The sequence below is a fragment of the Saimiri boliviensis genome, chromosome 2, assembly GCF_048565385.1.
Source record: "Saimiri boliviensis isolate mSaiBol1 chromosome 2, mSaiBol1.pri, whole genome shotgun sequence".
NCBI lineage: Eukaryota > Metazoa > Chordata > Mammalia > Primates > Cebidae > Saimiri > Saimiri boliviensis.
Genome location: NC_133450.1, coordinates 144,068,893 through 144,083,418, shown reverse-complemented (window position 1 = coordinate 144,083,418; position 14,526 = coordinate 144,068,893). Strand labels below are relative to the sequence as shown.

Sequence of the window (14,526 nt, the reverse complement as noted above, 5' to 3'; positions counted from 1 at the left end):
AAGTAGCTGGAACAGCAGGCACACACCACTGACACCCAGCTAATTTCTGTATTTTTTAGTAGAGTTGGGGTTTCTTTTTTTTGAGGCAGAATTTCACTCTTGTTGCCAGGCTGGCATGCAGTGGCACTATCTCAGCTCACCGAAACCTCTGCCTCCCAGGTTCAAGTGATTCTCCTTCCTCAACCTCCCGAGTAGCTGGGACTACAGGCGCCTGCCACTATGCCCTACTAATTTTTGTATTTTTAGTAGAGACTGGGTTTCACTATGTTGGCCAGGCTGGTCTTGAACTCCTGACCTTGTGATCTGCCTGCCTTGGCCCCTCAAAGTGCTGGGATTACAGACGTGAGCCACCGCACCTGGTCAGATTTCACTCTAAAACACCTTGATGAAGCTGCAGAAATTTATTGAATTTTGACCCTTGTGTATGTCTTTTTTTTTTTTTTTTTTTGAGATGGAATTTTATTCTTGTTGCCCAGCCTGGAGCACAGTGGTGCGATCTGGGCTCATTCTGCCTTCCAGGTTCAGGTGAGGCATTGCAATGACATTGCCTCAGCCTTCCAAGTAGCTGGGATTACAGGCATGTGCCACCATGCCCAGCTAATTTTGCATTTTTACTAGAGTTGGGATTTCTCAGTGTTGGTCAGGCTGGTCTCAAACTCCAGACCTTAGATGATCCTCCCACCTCGGCCACCCAAGGTGCTGAGATTACAGGCGTGAGCCACCGTGCTATGTATGTCTTCTTAATATTCTGTGGGCTAAAAAGGGAGGTATGCATCAAGCACTTCTATTGTGTACTAAAGTATAATGGTTAGCTCTAAGAAAAGCACTTGGGTGATTGGGTTGCAAACTGAACTACCCACTTTTTTCATGGACTACCATTTTTACTTGAAACTATGACTGACAGACATATGATTGTTCAAACTAAAAGTGTATGCGGGAATCTTTCAAGGAAAACAACAGGTAGTATTTGTTGCCAATGATGAAATTTTAGCTTTCCAATGAAAACTAGGATTTTGGAGAAAATTTTTTTTTTTCCTTCAGGACAGACTTTCCCTCTTGTCGCCTAGGCTTGAGTACAGTGGTGTAGTATCAGCTCACTGCAACCCCTGCCTCCCAGGTTCACGTGATTCTCCTGCCTTAGCCTCCCAGGTAGCTGGGATTACAGGTGCACACCACCACGCCCAGCTAATAGAGAATTTTTATCTGCTACTGTAATAGAGATTGATGGTAATATTTACAGAGGCCATATTTTAATATTTTATAAAGAAATATATTATTTCGAAGTTCTACATAAATCAGGAAACCAATTTTTCTTTTTTGTTTGTTTTTGAGACAGTCTTGCTATGTCACCTAGGCTGGAGTGTAGCGGTGTGATCTTGGCTTACGGCAGCCTCTGTCTCCCAGGTTCAAGCAATTCTCGTGCCTCAGCCTCCCAAGTAGCTAGGATTATAGGCATGCAGCGTCGCGTATGACTAATTTTTGTATTTTTAGTGGAGATGGAAGATTTTTAGATGGAGGCTAACATGGATTTTTACCGTGTTAGCCAGGCTGGTCTTGAACTCCTGACCTCAAATGATCTGCCCACCTTAGCTTCCCAAAATGCTGGGATTACAGGTGTGAGCCGCTGTGCCCAGCCAAAACAATATTTTCTAAATGATCAATGCATGATATAAAATCATGCACAGGTTAAAGATCCATTCAAAGTGCAAAATGGAGCCCAGGCGTGATGGCTTACACCTGTAATCCCAACAATTTGGGAGGCTGAGGTGGGTGGATCCCCTGAGGTCAAGAGTTCGAAACCAGCCTGGTAAAACCCTGTTTCTACAAAAAATACAAAAATTAGCTGGGCATGGTGGCATATGTCTGTAATCCTACCTACTCGGGAGGCTGAGGCACAAGAATCGCTTGAACCCAGGAGGCAGAGTTGCAGTGAGCCTAGATCCTTCCACTGCACTCCAGCCTGGATAACAGAGTGAGACTCCCATCTAAAAAAAAAATGCAAAATGGGCAAACAGATTTTAGTGTAACAGAATACAGTTCATTGAGGCTAGATGTGGTGGTCTCCCGCCTGTAATCCTAGCATTTAGGGGACTGGGGTGGGAGAATTGCTTGAGGCCTGGAGTTGGAGACCAGCCTGGGCAACAGAGTGAGATCTTACCTGTCCCAAAATTTTAAAAATTAGTCAAGCTCCCACTGGAGCCACGGAGTTGAGGCTGCAATGAGCCATGAACACACCACTGCACTCCAGTTTGGGCAATAGAGGGAGACCCTGTCTCTGGCGGAAAAAAAAGAAGACAGTTCATTGGTAGGGTTTCAGATTCTACATGGCAGTCAGCCTTTGAGAAACTCTTGGCTGGGTACAGTGGCTCACACCTGTAATCTCAGCACGTTAGGAGGCTGAGGCAGGAGGATCACTTGAGGTCAGGAGTTTGAGACCAGCCTGGCCAACATGATGAAACCCTGTCTCTACTAAAAATACAAAAATTAGCCAGGAGTGGTGGCATGCACCCGTAGCCCCAGCTACTTGGGAGGCTGAGGCAGGGAAATCGCTTGAGCCTGGGAGGCGGAAGTTGTGACTTGAGATCGTGCCACTGCACTTCAGCCTGGGTGACAGAGTGAGACTTTGTCTCAAAAAAAAGAAACTACAATTTACCATGTTTTGATGTAGCATTAAAAAATGATATCTACAGTTACCTAGAAAGTCTGTTTTTGGGGGAGAAAGCAGTTATTTTCCAGTAATAAAAATACTTGTTTTTAAATGAATAATTATTTAAATTTCAGTTTTCATTTCTAATGTGGTAACTTTTGTTGAGATAACCTACAAAAACTAAGGCTCTTTGGGGCCTTTCATGATTTTCAAGAGTATGACAAGGGTCTGAGATTAAAAAGTTTGAGGCTAGGCAGTATGGCTCATGCCTGTAATTCCACACTTTGGTAAGCCAACGCAAGTGGCTCACTTGAGCCCAGGAGTTCAAGATTTAGCCTGGGCAACGTATGGAAACCCTGTCTCTACAAAAAAAAAAAAAAAAAAAAAAAAAAAAAAGGCCAGGCGTGGTGTCTTGCCTGGAGGATCACTTGAGCTTGGGAGGTCAGTGCCTCAGTGAGCCGTGATCACCCCACTGCACTCCAGCCTGGGTGACAGAGCAAGACCCCATCTCAAAAAAAGTTTGAGAATCGTTGCTATAGAAAGTCTATCAAGAAGGCACATAGGGATTTTTGTTGCTATCATACTCTAAAGTACTAACATTGAATGATGTCTGTATTGTGGTAAGTAGAAAAAAAGCAATTTAAAAATCATTCTTACTGGTATGGCCCCATTATTGTAAAACAAAAATATCTATTTATTTGTGTATGTGCAGAAAAAAAAGTATGGAAGGATTTTAGACTGAAATTGTTATCTCTAGGGACTTGAGCTTTAGATGGAATAGGAGAAAACTCTTTTTGCTTTGTGTGATGTTCCAAGTGTCTTTTTACAACAAACTTGGGTTATCTTGTAATACAAAAAATATGAAGATTTAAAAATTTAATTGATGACAGCCCAGTCCGTCACTTTTTTGAGATACCTTTTTATGAAAGAATTTGCTTAAGTTGTGTCTGAAGACAAACCAATTTTTTTGGATCCCGGCTCTTCTTTTTCTAAGGAAATGCCATGTTATTTTGTGTTATAGATAATTTGTGATCTTCTATAGGCTGATCTTTCTAGAGTTGGTTAATATCCATGTACATTAGATTGAAAAACTTGAGGCCGGGCGCGGTGGCTCAAGCCTGTAATCCCAGCACTTTGGGAGGCCGAGGCGGGTGGATCACGAGGTCAAGAGATCGAGACCATCCTGGTCAACATGGTGAAACCCCGTCTCTACTAAAAAAAATACAAAAAATTAGCTGGGCATGGTGGCACGTGCCTGTAATCCGAGCTACTCAGGAGGCTGAGGCAGAAGAATTGCCCGAACCCAGGAGGTAGAGGTTGCGGTGAGCCGAGATCGTGCCATTGCACTCCAGCCTGGGTAACAAGAGCGAAACTCCGTCTCAAAAAAAAAAAAAAACAAAAAAAAACCTTGAATTCAGAAATGTACAGTGTTGGATCAGACATGGATCTGGAAGCCAAGAATAGTGTTGATTGTTGGTGATGGTGAATCTGAAAGAGTGGACAGATGGCAGCTTTTTGCCAGAATCATTCAGGGTCAAAGGGCTAGTCATATCTACAAGGGAAAAAAAGGAAACTATGTTATTAAATATTTCATGCACCATATGTTCCTTTCAAATTTCTGAGGCTTGATGAAGAAAATTCACTTTTGGGAGAGTTGGTAAAATAATTGAAAGCATTTAGTAGTCAAGTTTTTCCTTAGTGTTTCCTTCTTTCTTTAATAACCGTTTATTTTATTGAGCACAGACTATGCCAGGTAGTGTTCTAGTCGCTGATGATACATTTGTGAACAAAAAAAAATCCCTGCCCTCAAGAATTGTTTGAACCAAGGAGGCAGAGGTTGCAGTGAGCTGAGTTTGTGCCACTGCACTACAGCCTGGGCAACAGTGAAAGACTCTGTCTCAAAAAGAAAAAAAAATTCCTGCTCTCCTAGAACTTAGATTCTAGTGGGAAAAGACACACCATAAATAAGCTAAGTAAATAAAATACGAATCTATTAGTGATATGTGCTGAGGAAAAAAAACAGAAAAAGGGGACAGGGAATGGGGTAGGAGGTGTAATTTTAGTTAGGGCAGCTCGAGAGGCCTGACTGAGAGGTGGCATTTGATTAAAGACCTGAAGGAGGTGCTAGGCGTGGTGGCTCATGCCTCCCTTTTGGGAGGCCGAGGTGGGTGGATCACGAGGTCAGGAGATTGAGACCATCCTAGCCATAGTGAAACCCTGTCTCTACTAAAATACAAAAAAAAAAAAATTAGCCAGGTTTGGTGGCAAGTGCCTGTAGTCCCAGCTACTCAGGAGGCTGAGGCAGGGGAATCGCTTGAACCCAGGAGATGGAGGTTGCAGTGAGCTGAGATTGTGCCACTGTGCTCCAGCCTGGCTACAAAGCAAGACTCTGTCTCAAAACAAACAAACAAACAAACAAACAAACAAAAACAAAACCTGAAGGAGGAAGGTGAGCAGCAAGCCCTGTTGAAATAAGTGAAAGCAGCCGGGCACAGTGACTCAAGCCTGTAATCCCAGCACTTTGGGAGGCTGAGGCAGGTGGATCATCTGAGGTCGAGAGTTCGAAACCAGCCTGACCAACATGAAGAAACCCTGTCTCTACTAAAAATACAAATAAATAAATAAATAAGCCGGGCATGGTGGCACATTCCTATAATTCCAGCTACTTGGGAGGCTGAGGAGAATTGCTTGAACCAGAGAGGCAGAGGTTGTGGTGAGCCAAGATTGCACCATTGCACTCCAGCCTGAGCAACAAGAGCGAAACTCTGTCTCAAAAAAAAAAAAAAAAAAAGAAAAAAGAAAGAAAAGAAATATGTGAAAGTATTTCAGGCCAAGGGAACCAGGATGCAGAGACCTGAGGCAGAGCTTGCTACTTCCAAGGAGCAGCCTAGAGGCCACTGCACTAGAGCAGAGAGCAAAAGGGGAGATGGAGGAGGTAAAATGGAGGGTGGGAAGGAATGGCTGAAGGAGAGGGTGGCTTCATTGGCCATTTCAAGGATTTTGACTTTGATTCATATGGTGCAGGAAGAATTTTCCAAGGGGACTCTACAATCTGATTTATGTTTTAATGGTAAATAGAATCTCTCCAGCTGCTACCATCTGAAGGAGAACAAGGGAGCAGGGTTTCCACGTGGGGGTTGCTTGCATGGAGCCAGATGAGAATGATGATGTTTGGACAAAGGTGGTGGCACTGGGTGGAGGGTCAGAGCCAACAAGATTTGCTCTCAGATTAGATGTGGGATATTGGGGTATGAAAGGGGCCAAACATGACTCCCAGGCTTCTGAACTGAATAGCTGGAAGAATGGAGTTGCCTTTTATTGAAATGTAGAATAGAGGAACTGGTGGTGTGAGGTATACAGGGGAATGAGGATCCGGAGCTCCTTTTGGGGTGTGTTGTATTTGAGATGCTTGTTAGGCATCCAGCTGGATGTGACAAATGGGCAGTTGGGACACTGAGCTTGAAATCAGGGAAGTACTCCAGGCTGGGGAGTCAAGCTGCCAGATAGATGGAATATGCAAACAGACAAGGTTGTTAAGGGAGAAGTCTCTATATATATGTCTTTCACATGTGTAAGGTAACATTCCTTCATGAAATTAAGACTTTACATTTTTATTTATTTTATTTTTAAATTATTTATTTATTTTGAGGTGGAGTCTTGCTCTGTCACCCAGGCTGGGTTACAGTGGTGCGATCTCAGCTCACTGCAACCTTCGCCTCCTAGATTCAAGCAGTTCTCGTGTGTCAGCCTCCCGAGTAGCTGGGATTACAGGCACACACCACCACACCTGGTTAATTTTTGTATTTTTAGCAGAGACAGGATTTTGTCATGTTGGCCAGGCTGGTTTCAAACTCCTGACGTCAGGTGATCCGCCTGCCTCGGCCTCCCAAAGTGCTGGGATTACAGGCATGAGTCTCCGCACCGGGCCAGACTTTACATCTTTTTTTTTTTTTTTTTTTTTTTTTTTGAGACGGAGTTTCGCTCTTGTTACCCAGGCTGGAGTGCAATGGCGCGATCTTGGCTCACCGCAACCTCCGCCTCCTGGGTTCAGGCAATTCTCCTGCCTCAGCCTCCTGAGTAGCTGGGATTACAGGCACGTGCCACCATGCCCAGCTAATTTTTTGTTTTAGTAGAGACGGGGTTTCACCATGTTGACCAGGATGGTCTCGATCTCTCGACCTGGTAATCCACCCGCCTCGGCCTCCCAAAGTGCTGGGATTACAGGCTTGAGCCACCGCGCCCAGCCAGACTTTACATCTTTTATGTAGTTTGAATTTTTTGTAGGGGGAAGGTGACATTCACATTTTGCATGGGAATTATTTTAACTCTTCTTTAATTTTTTTTTTCTTTTTGAGATAGTCTCACTGTGTGGCCAAGGCTGGCGTGTAGTGGCACGATCTTGGCTCACTGCAACCTATGCCTCCCAGGATCAAGCGATTCTCCTGCCTCAACCTCTTGAGTAACTAGGACAACAGGTGTGTGCCACTGCGCCTAGCTATTTTTTGTATTTTTAGTAGAGATAGGGTTTCACTATTTGGCCAGGCTGGTCTTGAACTCCTGATCTCAAGTGATCTGCCCGCCTTGGCCCCCGAAAGTGCTGCGATTACAGCCATGAGCCACTGTGCCCAGGCTTCTTTAAGTTTTAAATCCTGTTTCTCTAGATTTTTTTTTTCTACTAAGTCAAAAAGTTGCAGATAAAAAAATTGCACACATTTAAAAAAATTTTCTTAGTATTTATTTATTTATTTATTCATTATTTTATTTTTGTTTGTTTGTTTGTTAAGATGGAGTCTTGCTCAGTTGCCCAGGCTGGAGTGTTGTGGCGTGATCCCAGCTCACTGCAACCACCATGCCCAGTTAATAAAAAAATACGTTTTTTTCTTTCTTTTTTTTTTGTTTGTTTGAGACAAAGTCTCTCACTGTCATCCAGCCTGGAGTGTCCTTGATGATCCCGGCTTACTGCAGCCTCAAGCCCATCAACTCAGTCCTCCTGCCTTAGCCTTGCAAAGTGCTGGGACTACTGTAGCAGGAGCAGCCGTGGGAAACGAATCTTTCGAACACCGAACACCGAATGCAGGAGGAAGAGGGGTTTATTGTTACTATGGCCGGGAGCCTGGGCGATAATTTGTCCAAAACCCAGCTCGTCTAACAAAGGGAGGTTCAGCCTTTATATAGGCTTATACTTTAGATATTACAGATGAAAGACTCTTAGGTTCATAGTTTTAGGACTCACATGTGAAAAGGTTTTGGTTTACAGTTTCAGGAATCACATATGAAAGGGTTCTGGTTTACAGTTTTAGGATTCACATGTGAAAAGGTTTCTGTTTGATCTTGTTTTAAGTAAAAATAGTGCCTTCTGGAGAGTTTCCCCAAGGCCTAGCCTGTCACCTATAGGAAGGTAAAACTGGGGGCGCCAGTTGGTCAACCTTTTCTTCTACTGAAAGGCAGCATGGTAGTCAAAGGGGAAGCTGATCTGAGAACCTTGGGTGTCCCTCTTCACTACAAGGTATGAGCCACTGCACCTGGCCTTGTAATACTTTTCTAGGTAATGTTTAAAAAAATTGAAGCTTTGAAGGTTTGCTGTTTTTTTTCCTTCCCCTTTTTTTTTTCTGGAGAGAGTCTCGCTCTGTTGCCCAGGCTGGAGTGCAGTTGTGTGATCTTTGCTCACTGCGACCTCCGCCTCCTGGGCTCAAGTGATTCTCCTGTCTTAGCCTCCCTAGTAGTTGGGATTACAGGCACATGCCACCACACCTGGCTAATTTTTGTATTTTTAGTAGAGATGGGGTTTTACCACTTGCAGCTAATTTCTGTAAATGGTGGCTAACACCTATAATGTCAATTTCCTGGCTTCAAGCCATCCTTCCGCCTTGGCCTCCCAGAGTGTTGGGATTACAGGCATGAGCCACTGTACCAAGCCTACTTTGGGTTTAATTTGTTCTTTTTTTCTAGCTTCTTAAAGTAGAAATTGAGATAATTCCAAATCTTTCTTGTCCAATATAAGCATTTAAAGCTGTGTATTTCCTTCTAAACACTGTGTTAGCTCCATCACATAAGTTTTCATGTGTTATTATCGAATTGTTTGATTTCCAAATATTTGGGAATTCTAAATATCTTGGTTTTTTTTTTTTTTTTTTTTTTTTTGAGATGGAGTTTCGCTCTTGTTATCTAGGCTGGAGTGCAATGGTGCAATCTCGGGTCACCGCAACCTCCGCCTCCTGGGTTCAGGCAATTCTCCTGCCTCAGCCTCCTGAGTAGCTGGGATTACAAGCACGTGCCACCATGCCCAGCTAATTTTTTGTATTTTTAGTAGAGACGGGGTTTCACCATGTTGACCAGGATGGTCTTGATCTCTTGACCTCGTGATCCACCCGCCTCGGCCTCCCAAAGTGCTGGGATTACAGGCTTGAGCCACCGCGCCCGGCTATATCTTGGTTTCTTATTTAATTTTTTTGTGGTCAGAGAACATCCTCTGTAAAATTTCAGTCTTCTGACATTTACTGAGACTAATTTTAGGGCCTAGCATGTAACTTGTCTTTGTGAATGTTCCATTTGTACTTGAAAAGAGTATGTGTTGTCAGGTGTAGTTTTCTATAAATCAAGTTGTTTCGTACTTTTATTTAAAATCTTCTATATTCTTTTTATTTTCTACTTATTTCATCTGTAGCTTTGCTGAGATTTTGGGGGGAGCAGTATCTCTTCTTAGTGAGAGGGTGATGCTGAAGATCAGCTATAGTAATAGATTTGATTATTTTTCCCTTTAATTCTATTACTTCATTTAGTCTTAAAAGCATTTATTAGAAAACAGGAAAGACTGAAAAACAATAAGAAAGCTAGGCATGTAATTCAAGAAGCCAGAAAACCAAAGCAATCCCACAGTACACAGAAGAGAATAATAAAAACAAAAACAATTAAGAATAGAAATGATCAATAAAACCAAAAGCTAACTTTGAAAAATATTATTGGCTGGGCGTGGTGGCTCACACCTGTAATCTCAGCACTTTGGAAGGCCAAGGCAGGCGGATCACCTGAGATCAGGAGTTCCAGACCAGCCTGACCAACGTGGTGAAACCCTGTCTTAAAAAAAAAAAAAAAAAGAAAAATATTATTGATCTAGGCACACTTTGGGTAAGACTAATGAAGAAAAAGAAAAGGCACAATATTTAGAAAAAGAACAATATTTAGAATGAAAATATAACTATAAATATTCTCTCAGTTTTTGTCTCCTTTTTTTGTTTGTTTTTTGGAGACAGGATCTTACCCTGTCACCCAGGCTGAACTGGAGTGCAGTGGCAATCATAGCTCACTGCAACCTCCATCTCCCAGGCTCAAGCTGTTCTCCTACCTCAGCCTCCCGAGTAGCTGGGAATATAGGCATGTGCCACCATGTCCGGCTGATTTTTTTTTGTTTTTTTGGTAGAGATGGAGTTTCACCATGTTACTCAGGCTGGTCTTGAACTCCTGAGCTCTAGCAATCTGCCCTCCTAGGCCTCCGAAAGTGCTGGGATTACAGGTGTGAGGCACTGTGTCTGGCTGGTTCTTTTTTTATAGTTTGCATTGTTCTGCTGAGATTCACTGTTTTTTCATTTTTTCATTCGTTAGGTCTGTCTTTTCCTTTTAATCCTAGAAGGTATTTGTAAAAAGATCGTGCCTGCTAGTTTAAATGTCTGGGTCATCTTGGGGTCCGTTTTTATTGATTGCTTTTTCTGTACATTATGAGTCAGATATTCCTGCATTTTTTAAATTTCCTCCTCCCCTTTCCTGCATTTTTGCATGTTAAATAATTTTGATTATATGCCAGACATGTGGGTGTTATATTATAGGGATTCTGGATCTTGTTTTTCTTTAAAGAAGTTTTCATTTTGTTTTGACAAGTAGTTAGGTTACTGTAGTTACTTAAATTACTGTGAATTACTGGTTGTTAAGTTAGTTTGACCCTGCCAGGTTTTCTTTTATGCTTTGTTAGTATGGATTCATCCTTGGTCCAGACGCCTGGCCCTTACAATAGAGGGCAGTCTTTAGATTTAATGCTTGACGTGTTTGGGGTCTAAACAAAATGACAAAGGTGCTTAGCAAAGTCTCTCCACCCTGGGTGAACTAGCACTTGAATGTCTTCCAGCACTGTGAAACCTCTGTGTCTGTGCAGTTCTCAGCCTCATCGCCTCTGCTGTCTGCTAAATTTTAGTCTGGAAGCCATGGACCCATAGGATGCCTCCCACCATCTTCTGTCTACCTCTGCATTCTATTACCCCTGCCCCGCCCTCATCTTCTCTCAGATTGCTTGCCCTACAAATTCTACCTGCCTCATCATCCAAACCTTTGCTTCCTCAGTTCACGGAGACGGCTGCTGTTAGTTTAGGTTCCATCTACCTGCACTGTGGTTGGGAAGGTGCCCCAGGCAGGAAGTTGGAGGCAACAGGCAACTTACCTTATGTTCTTCTCTTCCTTCAAGGGTCACAGCCCTGCCTTTCCTGTTGTCTAATGCCTGAAAACAGTTGTCTGAATATTTTATTCAGCCTTAGAGTTGCTTAGGACAAAAGGATGTCTAATACCACTTTTACTGCATTATGGACAGAAGCAGAAGTTCAGTTCTGCATATTCTGTTTTTTGTTTGTTTGTTTGTTTTTTTAGACGGAGTCTCACTCTGTCACCCAGGCTGGAGTATAGTGGACAGTCTCGGCTCATTGCAACCTCTACCTTCTGGATTTAAGCGATTCTGCCTCAGCCTCCTGAGTAGCTGGGATTACAGATGTGTGCCACCACACCTGGCTAAGTTTTGCATTTTTAGTAGAGATGGGTTTCACCATGTTGGTCAGGCTGGTCTTGAACTCCCGACCTCAAGTGATCCACCTGCCTTAGCTCCCAAAGTGCTGGGACAATTCTGCATATTTTGACCCGTGCAATATATATTTTTTTGTAGTTTGGCTTCTTTCACTCAACATATGGAGCATTCACTCATGTTGCTGCAAATATTAGTAGTTTGTTCATTTCATTATTGTTTAGATTTCTGTTGTATAAATATTAAGGAATTTATTTGCCCATGCTATTATCAATAGAATATTTTTAGTTTTAGCTATTTGTAATAATGCTGCTGTGAACATTCTTACATGTCTATATACCTAGAAATGGACTTGCTGAGTCACATGTTATAGGCGTATTCAGCTTATATAGATATTGCCAAGCAGCTTTCCAAAGTCATTGTATCACTTTAGCTCCTATCAGTAGTATAGGAGAGTTCCAGTTGATTTACATTCTTGCCAAAACCTTGATATTGTAAGTCTTTTGTTTTATTTCTAATTTTTATTTTATTTTATTGAGAAAGAGTCTCACTCTGTCTCCCAGGCTGGAGTGTGGTGTCACGAAACATGGCTCATTGCCTCCTAGAAAGAGTGATTCTCCTTCTTCAGCCTCTTGAGTAGCATGGACCACAGATGTTCAGTGTAACGCTCAGCTAATTTTTTAGATTTTTGTAAAGATAGGGTCTGGCCATGTTGTCCATGGTGGGCTCAAAAATCCTGACCTCAGTTGATCCTCCTGCCTCTGCCTCCCAAAGTGCTGGGATTACAAGCATGAGCCACCATGCCTGGCCTTGTCAGACTTGATTTTTTTTTTAGATGGAGTCTGCTCTATCATCCAAGCTAGGGTGCAGTGGCGCGATCTCGGCTCACCACAACCTCCACATCGCGAGTTTAAGCGATTCTTCTGCCTCAGCTTCCTGAGTAGCTGGGACTACAGGCATGCGCCACCATGCCAGACTAATTTTTTTGTATTTTTGGTAGACGAGGTTTTACCCTGTTGGCCAGGCTGTTCTTGAACTGCTGACCTCAAATGATCCGCCCACCTTGGCCTCCCAAAGTGCTGGAATTACAGGTGTGAGCCACTGCGCCCAGCCTGGCCAGACTTTTAAATGTTAGCCTTGCAGGTGGCTGTACAGTAGTATCTCCCAGCTTTAATTTGATCTTCTTTGATGACTCATGAGGTTAAGCACCTTTTCATACGTTTACTGGCCATTTGGAATATATGTATACCTGTGTATTTCTTGCTGGTTCACCTCTTTTGTCCATTTTTCTTTTTTTTTTCTTTGAGACAGAGTCTCACTTTGTTACCAGGCTGGAGTACAGTGGAGTAATCTTGTCTCACTGCAACCTCCACTACCTGGGTTCAAGCGATTCTCCTGCCTCAGCCTTTTGAGTAGCTAGGGCTACAGGCACGCACCACTATACCCAGCGGATTTTTGTATTTTTAGTAGAGACAGGGTTTCACCATGTTGGTCAGGATGCTCTCTATCTCTTTTTTTTTTTTTTTTTCGAGACGGAGTTTCTCCCTTGTTACCCAGGCTGGAGTGCAATGGCGCGATCTCGGCTCACCTCAACCTCCGCCTCCTGGGGTCAGGCAATTCTCCTGCCTCAGCCTCCTGAGTAGCTGGGATTACAGGCACGTGCCACCATGCCCAGCTAATTTTTTGCACTTTTAGTAGAGACGGGATTTCACCATGTTTACCAGGATGGTCTCGATCTCTCGACCTCGTGATCCACCCGCCTCGGCCTCCCAAAGTGCTGGGATTACAGGCTTGAGCCACCGCGCCCGGCGCTATCTCTTGACCTTGTGATCCACCAGCCTCCGCCTCCCAAAGTGCTGGGATTACAGGTGTGCGCCATTGCGCCCAGCCCCATTTTTCTATTTATGTTTACTCTTTATTGATTTGTAGGAGTTATTTATGTATTCTCTCTCTATCTTTTTTTTTCTTTGTTTGAAGTGGAGTCTCATTCTGTCACCCAGGCTGGAGTGCAGTGGCACAGTCTCGGCTCACTCCAGCCTTGACCTCCTAAGCTCAAGAGATCCTCCAGAAGAGATCCTCCAGCTTCATCCTCCTGAGTAGCTAGGACTATAGGTGTGCACCACCACTTCTGGTTAATTTTGTTATATTTTGTAGATTTGGGGTTTTACCATGTCGCCTAGGTTGGTCTTGAACTTCTGAGCTCAAGCCATCTGCCCACCTTGGCCTCCCAAAATGCTGGGATTGCAGGCGTGAGCCACTGTGTCTAGCCTGTGTACTCTCAATATGGGTCATTTGTTGAGTATATTTATTGTGACTATCTTCTTAAACTTTCTGGTTCACCTTTTCACTCTATTTATTTATATAATTACAGTCATTGTGCTTTTTTACTCTCTTTCTCTTTTTTTTTTTTGAGACAGAGTCTCCCTTTGTCACCCAGGCCCCAGGCTAGAGTACAGTGGTCTGATCTCGGCTCACTGCAACCTCCACTTCCCAGATTCAAGCGATTCTCCTGCCTCAGCCTCCCAAATAGCTGGGATAACAGGCGCCTGCCACCACACCCAGCTAGTTTTTGTATTTTTAGTAGAGACGGAGTTTCACCATGTTGGCCAGGCTGGTCTCGAACTCCTGATCTCAGGTGATCCACCCACCTTGGCCTCCCAAAGTGCTGGGATTACAGGCCTGAGCCACCACTTCTGTCTGCTTTTTCACTCTCTTAATGGGGTCTTTGATAAACCTTAATTTTGACTTAGTCTGGTTTAATCTTTTATGGTTGGTACTTTTTTTGTGGTCTGTGTAAGAAATCTTTGTGTCTACGCTAAGGTCACAAAGAAGTTTCACTCTTTTACCTCTCATGTTTATAGTTTGCCTGGAATTGTTTTTTCTGTGTAGAGGTGAAGGTTCATTTTTTTTCCCTCATATTGACCTAGCTCTTTAATTGAAAAGAACATCTGCTGCTGTGTAAATCAGGTATCCATATATGTGTGGATCTGCTGGGGAACTCCCTCCCGTTAACTTGTTGCCTTTGTCCTTGCAGCAGTATTACACTGTATTACTGTAGCTTTAAAATAAATCTTAATGCCTGGAGAATAAGGCCTCCAGTTTT

General features: G+C 43.2%; 1 protein-coding gene across 1 annotated transcript in view; it reads left to right on the top strand.

Annotated features, from left to right (window-relative positions):
• ABL1 (ABL proto-oncogene 1, non-receptor tyrosine kinase) overlaps positions 1-14,526 on the top strand; it is a 162,038-nt gene that overhangs the window by 2,182 nt on the left and 145,330 nt on the right. The window lies entirely within an intron of this gene.